Source organism: Panulirus ornatus, chromosome 1 (genome assembly GCF_036320965.1).
Source record: "Panulirus ornatus isolate Po-2019 chromosome 1, ASM3632096v1, whole genome shotgun sequence".
Taxonomy (NCBI): Eukaryota; Metazoa; Arthropoda; class Malacostraca; order Decapoda; family Palinuridae; genus Panulirus; species Panulirus ornatus.
This window is the reverse complement of record NC_092224.1, coordinates 79,997,733-80,017,351: the sequence shown is the minus strand read 5'-3', so window position 1 is coordinate 80,017,351 and position 19,619 is coordinate 79,997,733.

Here is a 19,619-nt window from a genome sequence, read left to right as displayed (position 1 = left end):
CCTCCTCCTCCTGCCGCTTTTGTTTTCGCCTCCATTCCACAACCTCAGGTGTATCACATCCTCTCTCAACGGCACCATTTCCTCCTCCTGCATAATTTACGTCCCACGTTTCAATATACGCCTGAACTCGGACACAATTTAGTTTTGGTTCCGTTTTCCTTATCTTTACGAGTTTACTGGTTTACTTTTTAATCCTCATGGGTATATATATATATATATATATATATATATATATATATATATATATATATATATATATATATATATATTGGAAAGGATCACAATTTTGCGCGTGATCAAGATATTCCTATGAGTCCACGGGGAAAATGAAACACGAAAAGTTCCCAAGTGCACTTTCATGTAATAATCACATCATCAGGGGAGACTCAAGAGAGAAATATAACAGACAGTTGATATACATCGAAGAGACGAAGCTAGGACGCCATTTGGTAAACATGTTTACCAAATGGCGTCCTAGCGTTACCCGTGTGCCTCCTCCCGTGGTTCGAGCGGTGTCACGTGACCGGCTGTTGCAGCAAGCTCTCCCGTACACCTTGTACGAACTTGTACCTCCATGATGATCTTTCCTCCGAAAGGATCCAGATCTTTGATATCGAGTTCCTCTGTTTATCAGAGATTTAATCTAATTCTTTCGTTTTTCCTTTTTTCTCCTCTCGCTGTTACTCATCTCTGTGTGTATTCTCTAAAGGCAACATCATCCACCTGTGTTTCCCAGACCCTAAGATCCCTGACCAGCGGAGCAAAGCCTCCTCCTCTGAGGCATTCAGTATCCTACCTCGCTTGTGCCTATCCTCCAGAGATGACGGAGTTCGACACCCTCTCAGTTCGTTGCTGCACAATATTGCCAGCGACGCCTGGTGTGACCGTCTCTCTCTCTCTCTCTCTCTCTCTCTCTCTCTCTCTCTCTCTCTCTCCTGCCCCAGAACTCGCCAGCCTCCCTGCCACCATCCGGCGTGCCAATCCGTCCACACTGGAGTACACGAGTTTTAGCCCCGCCCTTCCTGCCGCCCCTGCTGCCCCCCTGCATTATTTGTGTGGGTGGCCCTCTCTCCACTCTCCCTCGGCGCTCTCCACGATTTTTTCCCCCCCCTGAGTGTTTTCCTTGTTTTCAAGCCCTACCTCCACTCTATGTTTTCTGATGAATACTTTATTAAATTTCCCCTTGATATCCAACTGTCTATGCCATACGACCACCAGGTCTGTTGTGGAAATAGTCTGATCAGGTCTTCCTCTGGTGACCTGGGTTGTATATCACCTATTCTCTTTACCTTCTTTGATTTCAGTCTTTGCGTTTTTTCATGTCTGCTGCCTAGTGAAGTTTCCCCTCGTCCTATTTTTGTTTTCTTTTTATCGTTCCTCTCCTCCTGTACTTGGATGTGGCCCTCATTCACGCCAGACGCCAGTCACTGACCCCCATCCTCCTACCTGATGTTTTCCTCAGCTGGTGATCTGCCAAAACAAGCGTCGGGTCTTTCCTTGAATTCAGTCAGGGTCGGTCCATATGGATATCTCCGGCCCTCGCCAGTATTGTTAATTCAGCACGGCTGCCTCCCTTGTCAAAGCACAAGCAACGTAGTACACCTTCAGGTATCATATTCCCCCCAACATGACATCTGAGAGTCGAAGTGATCCTTCCCGTTGCTTCATTCCGTGTTTCTGTTTTTTTTCCCCCCATCCTGTTCCTCTACGTACCCTTCAGCCGCAGTGGACCGTTGTGTTCCTTTGGTCACAGCCCCTTCAAACTCCCCTGACCTTTACCCTCCCAATACAAGCACTATCCCTCCCTTGGCAGGCTCATTTCTAAGTCCCTCAGCCTGATCCTCTTTTCATTTCCCTTCTCATGACTCCCGCTAGACACTTCGAGCTCATTGTTAGCAGGTCTTTCACTTTGCCTGCAGACATCTTGCCCCTTTTTTCTTGCCATTTGATACGTCTTCTCTTCGATGTTCTTTTTTTACCTCCTCTTGCATTAGATACATTTGCTCAGACTTCCAAATCATTTTCAAGATTCCCTCCAGCTCACAGGTTTTACTTGTATATATATATATATATATATATATATATATATATATATATATATATATATATATATATATATATGAGACTGAGAGACTGAAGAAATTGGTGCCTGGGTTTGGAAGAATGAATGAAAGGAGGAATTTCAGAGTAAAGATTGAGCAGAATAGACGGACAGGTTAGATGGGGTGTGAGTTTGAATGGAGAAAACTTTGAGGAAGTGAAGTGTTTTAGATACCTGGGAGTGGACATGGCAACGACTGGAACTATGGAAGCGGAAGTGAGTCATCGGGTGGGCGAGGGGACGAAGATTCTGGGAGCATTAACAGATGTGTGGAAAAAGAGGACACTATCTGGGAGACCGAAAGCGGGTATGTTTGCTGCTCCCAACGATGTTGTATGAATGCGAGGCATGGGCTATAGACGAGATCGTACGGAGGAGGGTGAATATGTTGGAAATGACATGTTTGAGGACATTATGAGGTGTGAGGTGGTTTGATCAAATAAGAAATATAAGGGTGATAGAGAGGTGTAGTAACAAGTGCAATGTGGTTAGGAGAGGCGGAGAGGGTGTGCTGAAATGGTTTGGACAAATGGAGAGGATGAGTGTGGAGGGATTGATGAAAAGGATATATGTGTGTCAGAAGTGGAGGGTACAAGAAGAAGGGATAGGGGAAGACCAAATTGGAGATGGAGGGATGGAGTGGAACAGATTTTGAGTGGTCGGGACAGGGAATATTTTGAATAATCAAACGTCACTGTTGCCTTTTACTAGCAAACATTTTACTTTTATATACTTACAACTACACTTTATATCATTTCTGAGACACGTTCATTCTCCCCATATCAACCACGCTCATTATCTACAGCTTGGATATTCTTTCAATACACAGTGTACAGTGACGATACACTGGACATTGAAGTTGAAATCAGAGATGTTCCATCTTCCAATTCTCACTGAAAACATTTAGGAAATGACACACTCAGACGTATCATCGAGAAGATGTATAATTTCCTGGTCCCCTTCACTCTCCACACACAGACTCATCTGTCTTGTAAATAATAGACCTGCTGGGATACAGACCATCTTGAATCTCAGCTTGCAGACCAGGGAGGTCTTCTCTGCAGCAGTGTGTGTGTGTGTGTGTGTGTGTGTGTGTGTCATTATTAACCAAGCAATAGTCTTGCATTTCTGTGAATTAAACATGCGCCGTATCAAAAGAAAACCTCTTAGATATAAACATATACGGATGAGTCAATACAAAAAGCTTACAAGCACAGAGAGAAGCAGATTATTCGCATCAAAAAAATTCTGAAAACGCGGACATTCGTTCGTTTATGAACGCTCATAATCGCAGTCAGTTGTGCGCTCTTAACGAATGCCAAATCCATGTTTTTTCATAATAGATAAGCTGTTGTTGCATGCAGAGGCTCGCTCTTTTGTTTCACATTACACTGCTGCGAGTGAGCGCTTCCAGTTGCCTGAGGTGTTTCGATGGTGTGGATTTACTCTGATTTACAACAGATTTACTGGGTCGATTTACGTGTTGAGAAGACCATGGAAGCTGTCTTAGTGGGTTTCTGGTTATGTCTTTGATCTTCGTATTTTTTCTTCCGTCTTTCTTTGCTCGCCTTTCCTCCCCGTCAATATTTGTCTCATTCTATCCTCTTGCCGAGTCTCTCTCTCTCTCTCTCTCTCTCTCTCTCTCTCTCTCTCTCTCTCTCTCTCTCTCTCTCTCCCTTCGTCGGATCTCCACGAAACACAAATGCGATAAATATTAATGGCTCCTCTTTATTTTGATCTTCCTACGGCAGTTCTTTTTAGATAAAGAGGCGAACCAGAACATAAGAGGTTGTGGTCAATATCATGGGTCAAGGAACCTTTAACATACAGAATATTCAGCATAGTAGCGAACAGAGCCACGTCCACTGAAAGAGGATGTTTGATACGGAGTACCGCAGGGGACTGTATTAGCTTCTGTACTGTTTTTACGAGGATGATAACTGATATAGACAGAAAGGTAAAGAGGGCTTTAGTGAAATGTTGTGTTGATGTGGAAGACGTGCAGGATGAGATGTGCAGGAAGATCCACGTGTGATACATAAATGTGTACAAAACTTGATGGGATTTGATGAATGAATGATCTGCTATGTTACCGAGAGATGAACAGTACGGGCGGCTACACCTCAAAAAAGGCCAGCAGGAAAAGAAATTGGCAGTGACGAGATAACTAACGACCCAGGAGTAATTAATTACACAAATGAGATGAAATTTGGAAACCAGAAAAACGGCATTAGGAAGGCGTTTAATGAGCGGAGTGATAATGAGAACTTTCGCCACGAGAGATAGATGATGGAATGATGATGCTCACTGGCTGTATAAGGAGGAAGAATGAGTAATGTGGTGTAAGGTCACCAACAAGAGAAGCTGAAATCAGTACATTATAGGGAACCGAGGAACACTTTCCGACGAAGTTAAGGAATTGAAGAACATGGATCATCATGAGTGTGTGAGTGGACTTGATCTGTCTCATGTAGAAATAGGAGCCCAAAGACATGCTATAGTCTATGCTCGGCAACAGATAGAAATGATTAACTGCTTTCTTTTTTTAGGCTTTACAATATGGACGAATCTACATGACTGAATCCACATAACACACTGGAAGATATCATAAAATACTCCACGTAGAATTATATGAGTTCCCAACGTACATTACAGGGTGGGTTGGGGAGGGAAGGAACTTTGAAATATTGTGCCGAGGGAAATAAAACTCATAACGATGAGACGACAGACATCTTAAGAACAAGGATAGAAATGATCCCAGATGAATCCATGACACAAGTATGCTGTATGCGTGGCGACGGAGAACAGCAGTACTGTGAACCAGAGGTGTGGGTGTGGTGACTGCCTCACCGGATGTATACCACCACCTAAACAATATTGATATTTAGAATGTCATCGTAGGTACTCGTCGGTAGGAGAGTAGGTAGACAGCCATGTAGGTCCTAAGTCTTATCTCTTGAATGTGTTGTGGTCGTCCACATAGGCATGTAGGTATTGTCTGCCGTGCCTCGCTCCCTCTGCTTATCTTTGTACCTGATGGGGTCGTCTGCGATGCTTCACGAGTCGTCCCCCCCACAAGACCACAGTCACCCAGGGTGAGGGAGAGGTCAGCGTTGTGGCTGTGGTGGGTCGTGGAGAGCGGTCGGTCGCATCAGGTGGTACTTGGCGTTGGGCTTACGTGATCCAGTCGTGAGGAATATGGATTCCAGTCGTAAGGAATATGGAATACCCCTCTCCTGCCAAGGAACGTTGACCAGTACCCCTCTCCTGCCAAGGAATGTTGACCAATACCCCTCTCATGCCAAGGAACGTTGACCAATACCCCTCTCATGCCAAGGAACGTTGAACACCTCACTTCCAACATACATCCTCCATGTTTAGTCATGCCGCGAAGGTAAGGTTTTTCGGGAAATCTCAAAAATATCTTACTGTATTGAAGGGGGATTTTAGACGTATGGTGCTATACAGAGTGGGGGAGAGACCGATTCATGTCACGCCGTTCTAAAAGGTTGGAAACCACTGTAGAACCCCACTGTGATCCAATAGAAATGCGTGACGTGATCGATGATGCTTTCTTATTGGCCCAGTTGAGATGGTTGATGAGGTATATTGTGTTGAGTGAGTCGCACAGCTTCACTGAGTGTCAACAAGCTGACGTCAGAGGCCGTGGCCATTATACCCCCGTGTGAATAATGCTTACGTCCAGCAGTGTTGGCGAACTGCCTGTATACACACGTGCACGGGCGTTGGCCTACATATCCCCAAGAATAGATGTTCTTATTTATCCTACTGTCTGTCTCTCTATCTGTCTGTCTATCCATCTACCTCTGTATTCTGTCTATACATTTCTTCATCTTGTTCGCCGTTTCCTTCCTCAACGAGGTAGCGCCAAGAACAGACGAGCAACGGCTTCATTTGCGCACATCCGTTCTACGGCCGTCGTGTATCATGCAGCGAAACCAGAGCCGACCAGCCAAAACGAAGCCCCACAGATCTATCATGGCATCCCCTGACCGCTCTATATGCTGCGGTTCATTCCACTGACGGTACCCCTCCCCGTGTAGCAAATCAATCCATTGCGTTCCATCCCACGCACGCCTCTCACCCCTCTGAATGTTTAGGCCATAATACGTACCTAAAAGCCTCTTCCGCCCATCCCTCCATCTACCCATTTCTTGATCCCCTCCTCCACCTCGCTCTCACAAGGTCTGACACTTGGATCTTCTTGGTCAATCGTTCTTCGCTCATCTTCTCCACACGTCTGAGATATTTTAGCACAACCGGGTCCGCTCTCTCAGTCACAGTGCGTTGACTACCATACCTTGCTCTTGCAATGTCATGTCTTAGACGACAACCCGTCACACACGACGCACTGTCGTGAGGCATTTCGTCTCCAACACATCCACCCTTTTCCGGTCTTTTGCGTCCAGGGCTCGAGAGACACAAATCCATTCATCACCGTCGAGACTAGCTGTACCTCCAGACATGCCAGTCAATTCAATTCAATTTCAATACTTTATTCCCTGATAGAGAAATGGGATCCTGACGCTGGCTGTCACTCGGTACCCCTGTACAATACTACCAGAAGCATCTGGCAAGTGTCACGAGCACATAGATATATCAATCGGGCTTACTAAAGCCCAAGGAAGGAAGGTCATTCCCTCAACACATTATCAATATTGTTTACATAATATCTGGCCAGTATGAGGAGGCTCATCGTCAGGGGGTCGTTGAGTGGTGGTCCAGCAGGCGTCACGGAAGCGTTGTGTGTGTGGGGACGTCTCAGAAGGCAGTGCACAAGGGTGCGGCTGTCGGGTCTTCTGCATAATGCACCAGCGCGTTGCTCGGGGAAAGCTGGCGGGGATGCCAGTCTCCCATGCAAAGTCGTACCCGATGATGCTACAGGCAGCAATCACGTCCCTCTTCCGTGACCCTTTCCCATGGACATACGAGAGGCCAGGGTGTTGACGGAGGGTATCTTACCAGGTGGCTGGGGAGTCCAAGGGGATGGCTGCTTCCGAAGGTTCTCTCTGCTTGCGGCGAATTAGGGTCCTAAGTTGTAGATGTGGTCGAGGAACAATGTAGTCAGGTGTGGCCTTGTTGCAGCTGGTTTTGGCAAGGCCCATCTGCTGCCTCCTTTCCCCGAGATACCGACGTGACTAGGTATCCATAGGAATGTCACAGGACGGCCCTGCATCCTACAGTGTTGATGTTAGCCCTCGCATTCGGAGGATGAGGTCCTTATTCTCCCCTGGTCCAAATGCAATAATCCCATTGAGAGCAGACCTGGCGTCGCAGTAGACAAGCTGGGGGCAGAAACCATTAGCATTTTCCTCAGCAAGAAAAGCTGCAGGGAGGGCTATCAGCTCGGCCTGAGTGGAGGATGACGCCCCGTTAGAAACTCTTAAGAGAGAGTTTGATAGTTTCAGGAGCATCTGGACGGGAGGTGTAGACACCACCCTCGGTCCTGACCGTAGCAGGGACAACAGAGCTATCAGTTAACCCTCACTCTATACGCTCCTCAGTGTACCCAGGACCTTAGCCTCTCCTAACCTGTGACTATCGTCGCAGCCTCCGTGGTTTCATCCACCACCATGTCCTCTTCAAGGTATTTAAAGCTATCCGCTTCCTCGAGGTCCTCGCTGATCAAATTCAGTCTTCATGCATCCTGTCTTGCCTCGTTGCTACACCTCTTTTATTCACATTATCTCTGAAACTTCATCCTTTCCTACACTTCCTAAGAGTCAGACGCTAGCTTCTGAAACTTCCATATATTCCTAATATCTTCCGCAAGACATATCTGTCAGCCTTATCATACGCTCCAGGTCCATACATGCCTCATACAATTCCCTCTGTTTCTCCAAGTATTTCTCAACACAACTTCTTCAGAGCAAACACTTGCTTCTTCCACACATCCTCCACCATTCCTAAGGCCACATTGCTCCTCCTCCCCAGTCACTCATCACTCTCCCACGCACCTTAACAGGGATATTCAACTATGTTTATACCTCTCTTAAGTCGAGCATTTAGTTGTCACCCTTCCCTTTATACATGGGCTTTGTACATGTACTCTGCCAGTACCCAGGCATCTATCTACATACTGTATACACACACACACACACACACACACACATATATATATATATATATATGGTGTAATCAACAAGTAAACACGTGACAATCACAGATGTACTTCTAAACCACGAAAGAAGAATCAAAAGAAGAAAATTCTCCTTAAGCGCTTTCGGGTATTTCAGCACATCTTCAGAAGCAAATTGTAAAAGATCAGAGAAGGAGGAAGCTTCACTGTGACACCAGGAAATGTTTATAGAATAACATCGTGACTCGGTTAACATTTCCTGGTCTGTAAAAAATCCTCCTCCTCTGATCTTTTACAATTTGCTTCTGAAGATGTGCTGAAATACCCGAAAGCGCTTAACCAGAGTTTTCTTGTTTTGTGAACGAATGTGGCCTTTGTTGTCTTTCCGTAGCGCTACCTCGCGCAGGTGCAGGGGGAGGGGGTTGTCATTTCATGTGTGGCGGGGTGGCGACGGGAATGAATAAGGCCAGCAAGTATGAATTTTGTATATATATATATATATATATATATATATATATATATATATATATATATATATTACGTTGAAATGTATAGGTGCGTGGGTGGACGTATGTGTATATACATGTGTATGTGGGTGGGTTGGGCCATTCTTTCGTCTGTTTTCTTGCGCTACCTCGCTAACGCGAGAATATATATATATATATATATATATATATATATATATATATATATATATATATATATACCTTCGCTGATATTCGTGTCTCAATTCTTTGTGTATTTGATGATAGAAGATTGAATTATAAATCTCATGATCAAGGATTTACATGTTATGACTGAATTAGCACTATTCCAATTAATCAGTACAGTGGTGATATTTTCTCATATGATTAAAAACAAAGTCTAGCAGTCTAAGAGAGATCCTTACCAGTCTGCACAATACATAAAACAATAGAGCTGTTCCAGAGTATTCTGTAAATACAACTTGCAGAATTTTCTGGCGAGTTTTTGATTAAGTTATTAAAGCTACATTGATATTAAAGGCTCAGAGTAGGTTGGGGAGTGAGGCAAAATATCACTAAATGACAGAAGTAAAATATTCATGGTATCTTGGAGCGGTTCGGAGTTAACTCTGTCAAATGATTCCTTTTGCCTTATTAAGAGATTGATCAATGGAAGATCTAAGACGCTTTAACTCGGATCGAAAAGATTATATCGTCTTAAACTCCTCATAAGTCGATTCTGGACTGCATATACTTAATGCCCTAAGAAATAATCGAATGGTGTGATGTTTGTTTAATTCTGCCATGTTTTGCTGAGTACTAATGAGTATAAGAGCAAACATTGGTGGGTTTTATGTAAATGCTAAGCTGAAACATGTTTCCAGTGGATCTAGGAGTCTAGAAATGTGAATATATAAGAACAAGACAGAATTCAAAAGCTTTGCTTAATCATGTCCGGAATCATGACTGTTTTGTTGAGATAGGAATAGTGCTAATTCAGTTATAACCTGCAATTCTGTGATCAAGAGAAATATCATTGAACCCTCACATATCAGATACATAAAGAATTGTAACATGAATATTTGTGATGGTCTGTATAAACTGAATAGCCATGTCGTTAGCCAAATTTTTAAACGCTTTCCTGTCTTGACCACGTAATACAGTTGATGACAGGCACAGAGCCAGACCCCAACACCACAAAGTGGAAACACTTGTGTACCAACGGCGTCTTATCCCCCGTCCGTCGAATGCATATTACTGACTCCGTATTATGTCCCCTGATGATGTATTACACTTACCGTGTTTCATTTTCCCTCGTCGTTTCACCATATATATATATATATATATATATATATATATATATATATATATATATATATATATATATGTCATTTATTTATTAATGTATTCTTATTCATTTATTATACTTAGTCGCTATCTCCCGCGTTAGCGAGGTAGCGCAGGGAAACAGACGAAAGAATGGCCCAACCCACCCACATACACATGTATATACATACATAAACGCCCACACAAGGACATATACGTATCTATACATTTCTGCGTATACATACATATGCATACACAGACATATACATATATACACGTGTACACATCCAGACTTGCTGCCTTCATCCACTTTCGTCGCCACCCAGCCACACATGAATAATATGTATATATATATATATATATATATATATATATATATATATATATATATATATATATATATATATATATATATATATATATATGGTTTCGGGCATTATTGCATGACAGCTAGAGACTGAGTGTGAACGAATGAGGCCTTTGTTGTCTTTTCCTAGCGCTACCTCGCACACATGAGGGGGGAGGGGGATGTTATTCCATGTGTGGCGAGGTGGCGATGGGAATGAATAAAGGCAGACAGTGTGAATTGTGTGCATGTGTATATATGTATATGTCTGTGTGTGTATATATATGTATACATTGAGATGTATGGGTATGTATATTTGCGTGTGGGGACGTGTATGTATATACATGTGTATGGGGGTGGGTTAGGCCATTTCTTTCGTCTGTTTCCGTGCGCTACCTCGCTAACGCGGGAGACAGCGACAAAGCAAAATAATGATAATAATAATAATGATATATATATATATATATATATATATATATATATATATATATATATATATATATATATATATATATGTGTGTGTGTGTGTGATGTCTCCATGGTTGTTTAATTTGTTTATGGATGGGGTTGGTAGGGAGGTAAATGCAAGAGTTTTGGAAAGAGGGGCAAGTATGAAGTCTGTTGGGGATGAGAGAGCTTGGGAAGTGAGTCAGTTGTTGTTCGCTGATGATACAGCGCTGGTGGCTGATTCATGTGAGAAACTGCAGAAGCTGGTGACTGAGTTTGGAAAAGTGTGTGGAAGAAGAAAGTTAAGAGTAAATGTGAATAAGAGCAAGGTTATTAGGTACAGTAGGGTTGAGGGTCAAGTCAATTGGGAGGTGAGTTTAAATGGAGAAAAACTGGAGGAAGTGAAGTGTTTTAGATATCTGGGAGTGGATCTGGCAGCGGATGGAACCATGGAAGCGGAAGTGGATCATAGGGTGGGGGAGGGGGCGAAAATCCTGGGGGCCTTGAAGAATGTGTGGAAGTCGAGAACATTATCTCGGAAAGCAAAAATGGGTATGTTTGAAGGAATAGTGGTTCCAACAATGTTGTCTGGTTGCGAGGCGTGGGCTATGGATAGAGTTGTGCGCAGGAGGATGGATGTGCTGGAAATGAGATGTTTGAGGACAATGTGTGGTGTGAGGTGGTTTGATCGAGTGAGTAACGTAAGGGTAAGAGAGTTGTGTGGAAATAAAAAGAGCGTGGTTGAGAGAGCAGAAGAGGGTGTTTTGAAGTGGTTTGGGCACATGGAGAGGATGAGTGAGGAAAGATTGACCAAGAGGATATATGTGTCGGAGGTGGAGGGAACAAGGAGAAGAGGGAGACCAAATTGGAGGTGGAAAGATGGAGTGAAAAAGATTTTGTGTGATCGGGGCCTGAACATGCAGGAGGGTGAAAGGAGGGCAAGGAATAGAGTGAATTGGAGCGATGTGGTATACCGGGGTTGACGTGCTGTCAGTGGATTGAATCAAGGCATGTGAAGCGTCTGGGGTAAACCATGGAAAGCTGTGTAGGTATGTATATTTGCGTATGTGGACGTATGTATATACATGTGTGTGGGGGGGGGGGGTTGGGCCATTTCTTTCGTCTGTTTCCTTGCGCTACCTCGCAAACGCGGGAGACAGCGACAAAGTATAATAATAAATATAAATAATATATATGTATATATGATTTTCTTTTTAGAGACTAATTTTATACCATCGTATAACCCTTCATGAGTCCCACATCTTTCTCAACTTTATTTCTTTTCACCTCGTCATCCTCAACAGACTACGGCCCGTCTTTATGTGGGTCGAGAGAGGGAATTAAGATTCTCTCTCTCTCTCTGTCTGTCTGTCTGTCTGTCTGTCTCTCTCTCTCTCTCTCTCTCTCTCTCTCTCTCTCTCTCTCTCTCTCTCTCTCTCTCTCTCTCTCTCTCTCTCTCTCTCTCTCTCTCCCTCTTTGTATTTTTCCCTCGCCGTGTTTATTCCCGTGTCCTTCTCCCCTGGGATGACGCGGTTGTGTCAGTAAGATGGAGGAGCAATAAGGCCGCAGATAATGTGGTTACATGAAGCACACCTGCACTCTCCCTCACCCTGCGTCAAGCCTGGCCTACTACTGCAGTCCCTCACTCACACCCTCACCCCCTCGTGTGTGTGTGTGTGTGTGTGTGTGTGTGTGTGTGTTTGTGTTCGTGTGTGTGGGTAATGGTAAAAATGTAATGATGACAATAATGATAATGATGATCGTGGTAATGATAATGATGATATCAATAATTATGATAATGATAATGATAGTAATGATTATGATAATAGTAATAGTGATAATAATGATAGTAATAATAATAATAATGATTATAATAACAATAATAGTAATAACAATTATATGATGATAATATTGATGATAATAACAATGATAACAGAAATGAAGATAATGATAATGATATTAATATTTATACTAATGATAAAGATACTGATGATAACTTTTACAGTTTACTGAATCATCTACAACCAAAGGAGGTGTTGTAAGGAGGGTCGGGTGGGAGGAGGGTTCAACACCAAGTCTTTACACCAAGCATTAGTGTGGCAGTTCACTGGTTATTGAGGGTGTCCGTCCGCACTGGCAGGGATGAGGTTATTCATGTACGAATTCAGATGGGATCGATGCCATTGTGGTGGCAAAACGCAGCTGTGGGACGGGGGATCTCTGGTGGCTGGAGGTGACGGTAGCGGGGGAGTGTGTGTGTGTGTGTGGTGCAGTAGCTTCTCGAACTGTGGGTTGAGGTTCATGTGATGGCTAGAGAGAGAGAGAGAGAGAGAGAGAGAGAGAGAGAGAGAGAGAGAGAGAGAGAGAGAGAGAGTTGAGAGGACTGGTGTGTTGAGCGTCTCTTGGTAGGTGGTGTAAGAGGGACCGGGAATGATATTTTGTACCCTCTTTTGTACTTACTCTAGTCCTCCCTTCTGTATGATGGATTGGAATGAGGCATAGATAAGTATGTATGGGGAAAGATTGAAATGTGTTCCAGAGTTCAGGTGGAGAGGTGTTCAGTGTATTCTGTTCATTCATTGTTCTTACGTTATCTTTACATATAGCAGAATGCTTGCCTAGTCTCATATAATGGCCTCTGTTTCTCTTATTTTTGAGTGTATCAAAAAACTCTGTACTGTTGACGTCAAACTGGTTTAAGATCTTAAAGGTTGTGATCAGGTCATCCCTTACTTTTCTTTCTTCCATGGTAGACAAATTTAAGGTCTCTATCCTTTGTAAATTAACTCTCGTATTCTAGTGTCATCTTCGTTGCCCTACCTCTAGACCTTCTCTATTCGTTCTTTGTGTTTTTTTTAAAGTGCAGTGACCAAATTTGAGAAGCATATTCTAGTTTCGGCCTCAGATATGATGTCAGGATCTCGCTGGGTATTTCCTTATTCATACACTTGTATATACCATTCTGATACACGTCGGCAGACAGTCTGGCTCGTGCACTCTCCTCCCAACGTGGGATTCTGGCGATAGGTTAAGGACCATGTCTACTCCCATGTCCCTCTCACGAACAGATCCCTGCAGCCTATCTCCTGCTGGATGGTATTTATATGGATGCTTTCTTGTTCTGTGTCCCATGTGTGTGTGTGTGTGTGTGTGTGTGTGTGTGTGTGTTTACCCGACCGTCGTAGACCCGGTGTCGTTCACCTTGCCATCGACATGACTGTAGACTCCCGTCACTGTGACTTCCCATACTGTTTGTACGAGTCAGTGATGTATGGTGTCTCATACCGTCATTTTTCTTGAGTGTCTGGAGAGACATAGAGACTCTCATAAGACAGTCTAAGTTGTTATATTTGAGTGCTGAGGTTGTAGTTTATATATAGATATGAAACTACTGTAAATTCTGCCTTTAGTAGTTATATTTTGTGAGTAAGTATTTGATAAGTATTATCATCATCAAAGTTGCTGATTTTGATTTTCCGTGACGTTATTATGCAAGAACTGGTTACATGATTATCCTCCCTCTATCCTTCTCTTCGTCCTCCTTTCTTGTGGCTAAGTGGTGCATGCAATTCTACCGTGTCCTCATTCACGTGTTACTGGAAAATATTATGATCTCAGAACAAAATAACTCCCCGTCACATATCCCGGTGGCCGTAATGTACACAACAGGGAAACGTTTTCTCACACAGAAGCAGTGTGTTGGCGTCGTCCAAGACCTAATCTTTGGTGGAAGACTTGACTCTTTTTTTTCTACTCATTTTTCCCCTCAAGATTTTCTTCTAACTCGTCCTACTGAACCCCTGGAGACCCCAGGTGTCTAGGTGTGTGTGTGTGTGTCCAGTGGTATTCACCTCTCAAACCTTGATCCACATCCCCCGTTTTCATTTTTCAGAGGGGACACTGTGCTTATTTCATCACAGACACGCCCCTCGCACGGTGCCTGGACCATCAGACTCTCAACTTTGATGTCTGTCTCAGAGTTCTGTCCGTCACCTCGCATTATTTTCCTGTGTCTCACCTCCTGTTCTCAGAGCTGTACAAACTGTAGACAGTCAAGGTTCCTTTGGTAAAAGGTCCTGACATACTTGACTGATTCTTAAGCTGAGGGCTTCATCCACCGGCACCTCAACATACACACCACAGTGTGTGGCATGGGGTCTTCTCCCACACACACACACACACACAGAGCTCGGGAAGGTTAGAGCCCTCGACGTCTTCCATTCTTAACGATCCGGAACTAATCATAAACCTCCTTATTATCTTCTTCCCGGGCCGTCACAACAACCCTCCCAACGGTGGATTTCTTTCTCCACACCTAATCTCTCGCGCCGTAATTACGCAATTTCACCCCCGGTTGGCCTATCTACAACCACACGCTCGCTGATGTTTCCTTCCATCACCAGCCTCTCCACTGTGGTGCTCTCTCTCTCTCTCTCTCTCTCTCTCTCTCTCTCTCTCTCTCTCTCTCTCTCTCTCTCTCTCTCTCTCTCTGAACCTTGACAGTCGCAGTCTCCATCGCTGGCTGTAATAACTTACGATCTTACCGTTTGTCGTGTCAATAATTATTGTCCCTCTGGCGATGCATTTGACTCTGCTGAGCCTCTGGCAAGAAGGTATATCGTTCCGGCTGTGGAGTCGGGTATCTCCTAGCTCGTCCAGGGTTCGAACACTCTTTGTTCTCAGGGTTATTTTGGGCTCTCGAGGATCCTGGAGTAGTACACCTGGAAGAGCATTCTTGTTCATTTCTCACATGCGCCTGAAGTCGTTGTACACCTGGGGCCGTATGCAGAAAAATTCCTAGATTTCTGCTTATTTTTATGCTTAGCTGAGTAAGTGACTTAAGTGCCACACAGAAAAGGACTAAGCACGATGCTTAGCAAAACTCAAGCATAATATGTAAGAAATATGAAATGCAGTTTGGGTCAAAATATTTGTCGTCTGCTAAGCAAATACTTAAGCGTAGGGCAGCTTTCAGAAACATGCTTAGCAAAATTCTTAAAGTTAAGTAAAATTCTTTGGGGTTAAGCATACTTAAGCATTCTAAGAAGTTTTCTGCATACGGCCCCTGGTGACCACGAGGCGAAGCACACCATTATACGGAGGGGGTGTGATACCCTTATTTTCATCCCCTTATATGTTATTCTGGTTGTCTGCCAGACATATATCTCTGTACAACTTTTGTAGACGTTTCGTCTCTTGTTCGCACGGGTGATACCTTCCTTGGCTGTTGTTACAACTAGTTCCTTTCTATTCCAATTCCACTTTGGACAAGTCAGACTTTCCGTCATCTTTATGCGCCTCATATATATATATATATATATATATATATATATATATATATATATATATATATATATATAGATATATATATATGTATATTTGCGTGTGTGGACGTGTATGTATATACATGTGTATGGGGGTGGGTTCGGCCATTTCTTTCGTCTGTTTCCTTGCGCTACCTCGCAGACGCGGGAGACAGCGACAAAGCAATATATATATATATATATATATATATATATATATATATATATATATATATATATATATATATATATATATATATATATATCATGTGCCTCAACGTGCAACCTCTACTCGTAGTCCAGAGTAAAAACTAATGTTTGTGGACACAAGTAAGGTACCCCCTTCACGTGTTCTGGGGGTTTATATTCCTATAAAAGTTTAGATACTTCCGTAATCTGTCTTTGTTTAACTCAGACCTAGAATCATTGCCACCAATTTTAGTATATTGTTGACGAGGACAACATCATCACTTGCACCAGCAGGGGACGGAGAAATGATGTCGTCTACCAACTTATTGTCGCCGTGGCGTTTTCGAATGTGCGCTGTGTGTGATATCACCGTAACATCTAATCCATCTGGGGAACCCCACATCACACGCACACTCATATCTGCTTCTAAGTGATTGAGGGTGTTGCTCTCTTGCTGGAGATTCAGCTATCTCGAGCAGTCATTACGGCAACACGAAGGGTAGATCTGTGCCTTATATGGATAGAGTGCTGCTCGGACATCTGGGGAGGTTCGAGAATCAGCTCACCCAACCAGACCTCAAAATTTGGTTTCATGATTCACTACGAGCTTTCCATTTTCTCTCCCTGTGCTACAGCTATTACTTCGGCATCGACTCCCGAGTCCTGGCTGGTTGTGTGTACCTCCGTCATCCATATGGCCGCGGTGTGGGCACGCTTCTACGTCGTGAAGTTACTGTGTAGCTGTTGACAACTCGAGGATGGACCGTTGTGATATCCTTTCCTTTCTACAGCTCAAGTTTGACACTTTACGTCCCCATGTGTCTCGTAACAACAGACACGACATATGAGAGCAGTTGTAAAAACAAGGACGAATCACAGGTTCCTTAGATTTCCAGACGTATTTTCGGCAATTTGTGTTACGTAGGGTTTCATTATCTCGAGAGAGCAAAAATGGGTATGTTTGAAGGAATAGCGGTTCCAACATTGATATATGGTTGCGAGGCGTGGGCTATAGATAGGGTTGTGCGGAGAAGGGTGGATGTGTTTGAAATGAGATGTTTGAGGACAATACGTGGTGTGAGGTGGTTTGATCGAGTAAATAATGAAAGGGTAAGAGAGAGATGTGGTAACAGGGGAAGTGTTGTTGGGGGAGCGGGGAAGGGTGTTTTGAAATGGTTTGGTCACATGCAGAGAATGAATGAGGCAGGATTGACAAAGAGGATGTATGTTTCAAAGGTGGAGGGAACGAGAAGTGGGAGACCAAATTGGAGGTGGAAGGATGAGGTGAAAAGGATTTTGAGCGATCGGGGCTTGAACATGCAGGAGGGTGAAAGGCGTGCAAGGAGTGGAGTGAGTTGAAGTGATGTGATGTACCGGGGTCGACGTGCTGTTGATGATTGAGCCAGGGCGTGTGAAGCGTCTGGGGCGAGCCATGAAAAGTTTTGTGGGGCCTGGATTTGGAAAGGAAGCTGTGGTTGCGGTGCATTATACATGACAGCTAGAGACTGAGTGTGAACGAATGTGGCCTTTGTTGTCTTTCCTATCGCTGCCTCGCGCGCGTGCGGGGGTAGGGGGTTGTCATTTCCTGTGTGGCGGGGTGGCGACGGGAATAAGGGCAGACAGTATGAATTATGTACATGTGTATATGTATATGTCTGTGTGTGTATATATATGTATACGTTGAGATGTATAGGTATGTATATACATGTGTATGTGGGTGGGTTGGGCCATTCTTTCGTCTGTTTCCTTACGCTACCTCGCAAACGCGGGAGACAGCGACAAAGTATAATAAAAATATATATATATATATATATATATATATATATATATATATATATATATATATATATATATATATATGAGCCAGGTACCCATTTTATTGACCAACCCCTAGAGTTGGATGAACAGCTGGGTTGACTGTGGACCGACAACCGTAACCAAGATTAGAACTTGTTGCGCTCGACCCTGGGCGACGGCCCGTGAATGCCTCACAGTCAGGAAGTATCCCTAGCCACTCCACCACAGGTTGTTTTCCCACCATGAATCTAAAGTCTTTATTTCTTTTTTTTTTTGCCGTCTGTATTGTCTATATGCGTCACTGATCTATCTTGCATCGTAACAGCGACGGAGCGAGAGCAGATTCCAGCCAGGTGTGGAAAGTTTTTTTTTTTTCCTCCCCCTCTGAGCTGCGGCTTGAATAATGGCCGGTCCAACCCTGTTAGGAGTACTGCTGACACTTCTGTGGAGAGGGAGTGAGGAAGTGTGCCCTTATCTCTCACTCCCCCCACGACAAACTCCAGTTAAAAACAGGTCACTTTATTATCTCGGCCTCTCTCACGTCTCGAACTCTCTGCTCTTCGCCACATTGCCGTCCTTTCTCTTCCCCCCCCCCCTCTCTCTCTCTCTCTCTCTCTCTCTCCCCCGATATTATTTTAGCCTTCGCTCTCATGACCTGGCTTTTTTCCCCTTACGCCTCCTCCTCCTCCTCCTCTGGCCGGGGTCACGCAGCACTCGACTGGCCGCCACAAAACCTTGAAAATACACTTGTGAGTGACGGCAGGTCCCGGATATGGTCGATCCCACATCTACTTCTTTCCGTCTACAGAGAGAGAAAGAGACAGTATGGAAACCCTCTACCCTTCTGTATTTACTTCGATCTCTACACAATCTGTCTACCCTTTATAGTGTCCACACCTCATCCTCATTTCGAGAACTAGGAACATCTTTTAATCCGTATCGTAAGAGAAGGTGTTGAGCTGCCTGTCTGTACTTTGATTATAGCATAACGAGAAGCAAAAACAACGGCATTTTGTGTATAAAAGAAAAATGTTTCCTCTCGCAACTTGTGGTCCCATTGCCGTGGAACACTTGGTCGAGTGGGTCGAGATGTTATGTTGACAGATGCCTGGCCTTTTGCTGCTGCTGCTACTGCTGCTGTGGTGAGTTATGTACGACGTCTACATATATTGTTCTGCTCTTATATCTTTGTTAGAGCAAGTCAAAGAGGGAGACTGTAGATGCAGATGGATTAGGATATATTGTGTCTTTCACCCAAGGGCAGGGCGTGTAAAATGTGAGACATCCAGAGCGCTAACTGGATCTATCAGGAACGCTTGGTGTGCATAGTGTTAACGTCTTTCTTCCCGGGAGAGCGAGGTCAGCTGGTGGCATCTCTGAGGTGTTAAGGATAACAGAGATAACGATAAGAGTGATAGTTGTATATCAACCGTCCAAACGACGTACAGGAACATAAACAGACACGTCATTCTTTTCTGTCGCTCTCTGAACTACATAAACAAAGTGAGGGTTAATGCCAGAACGCCTCGCGGGTTATACAGACAGA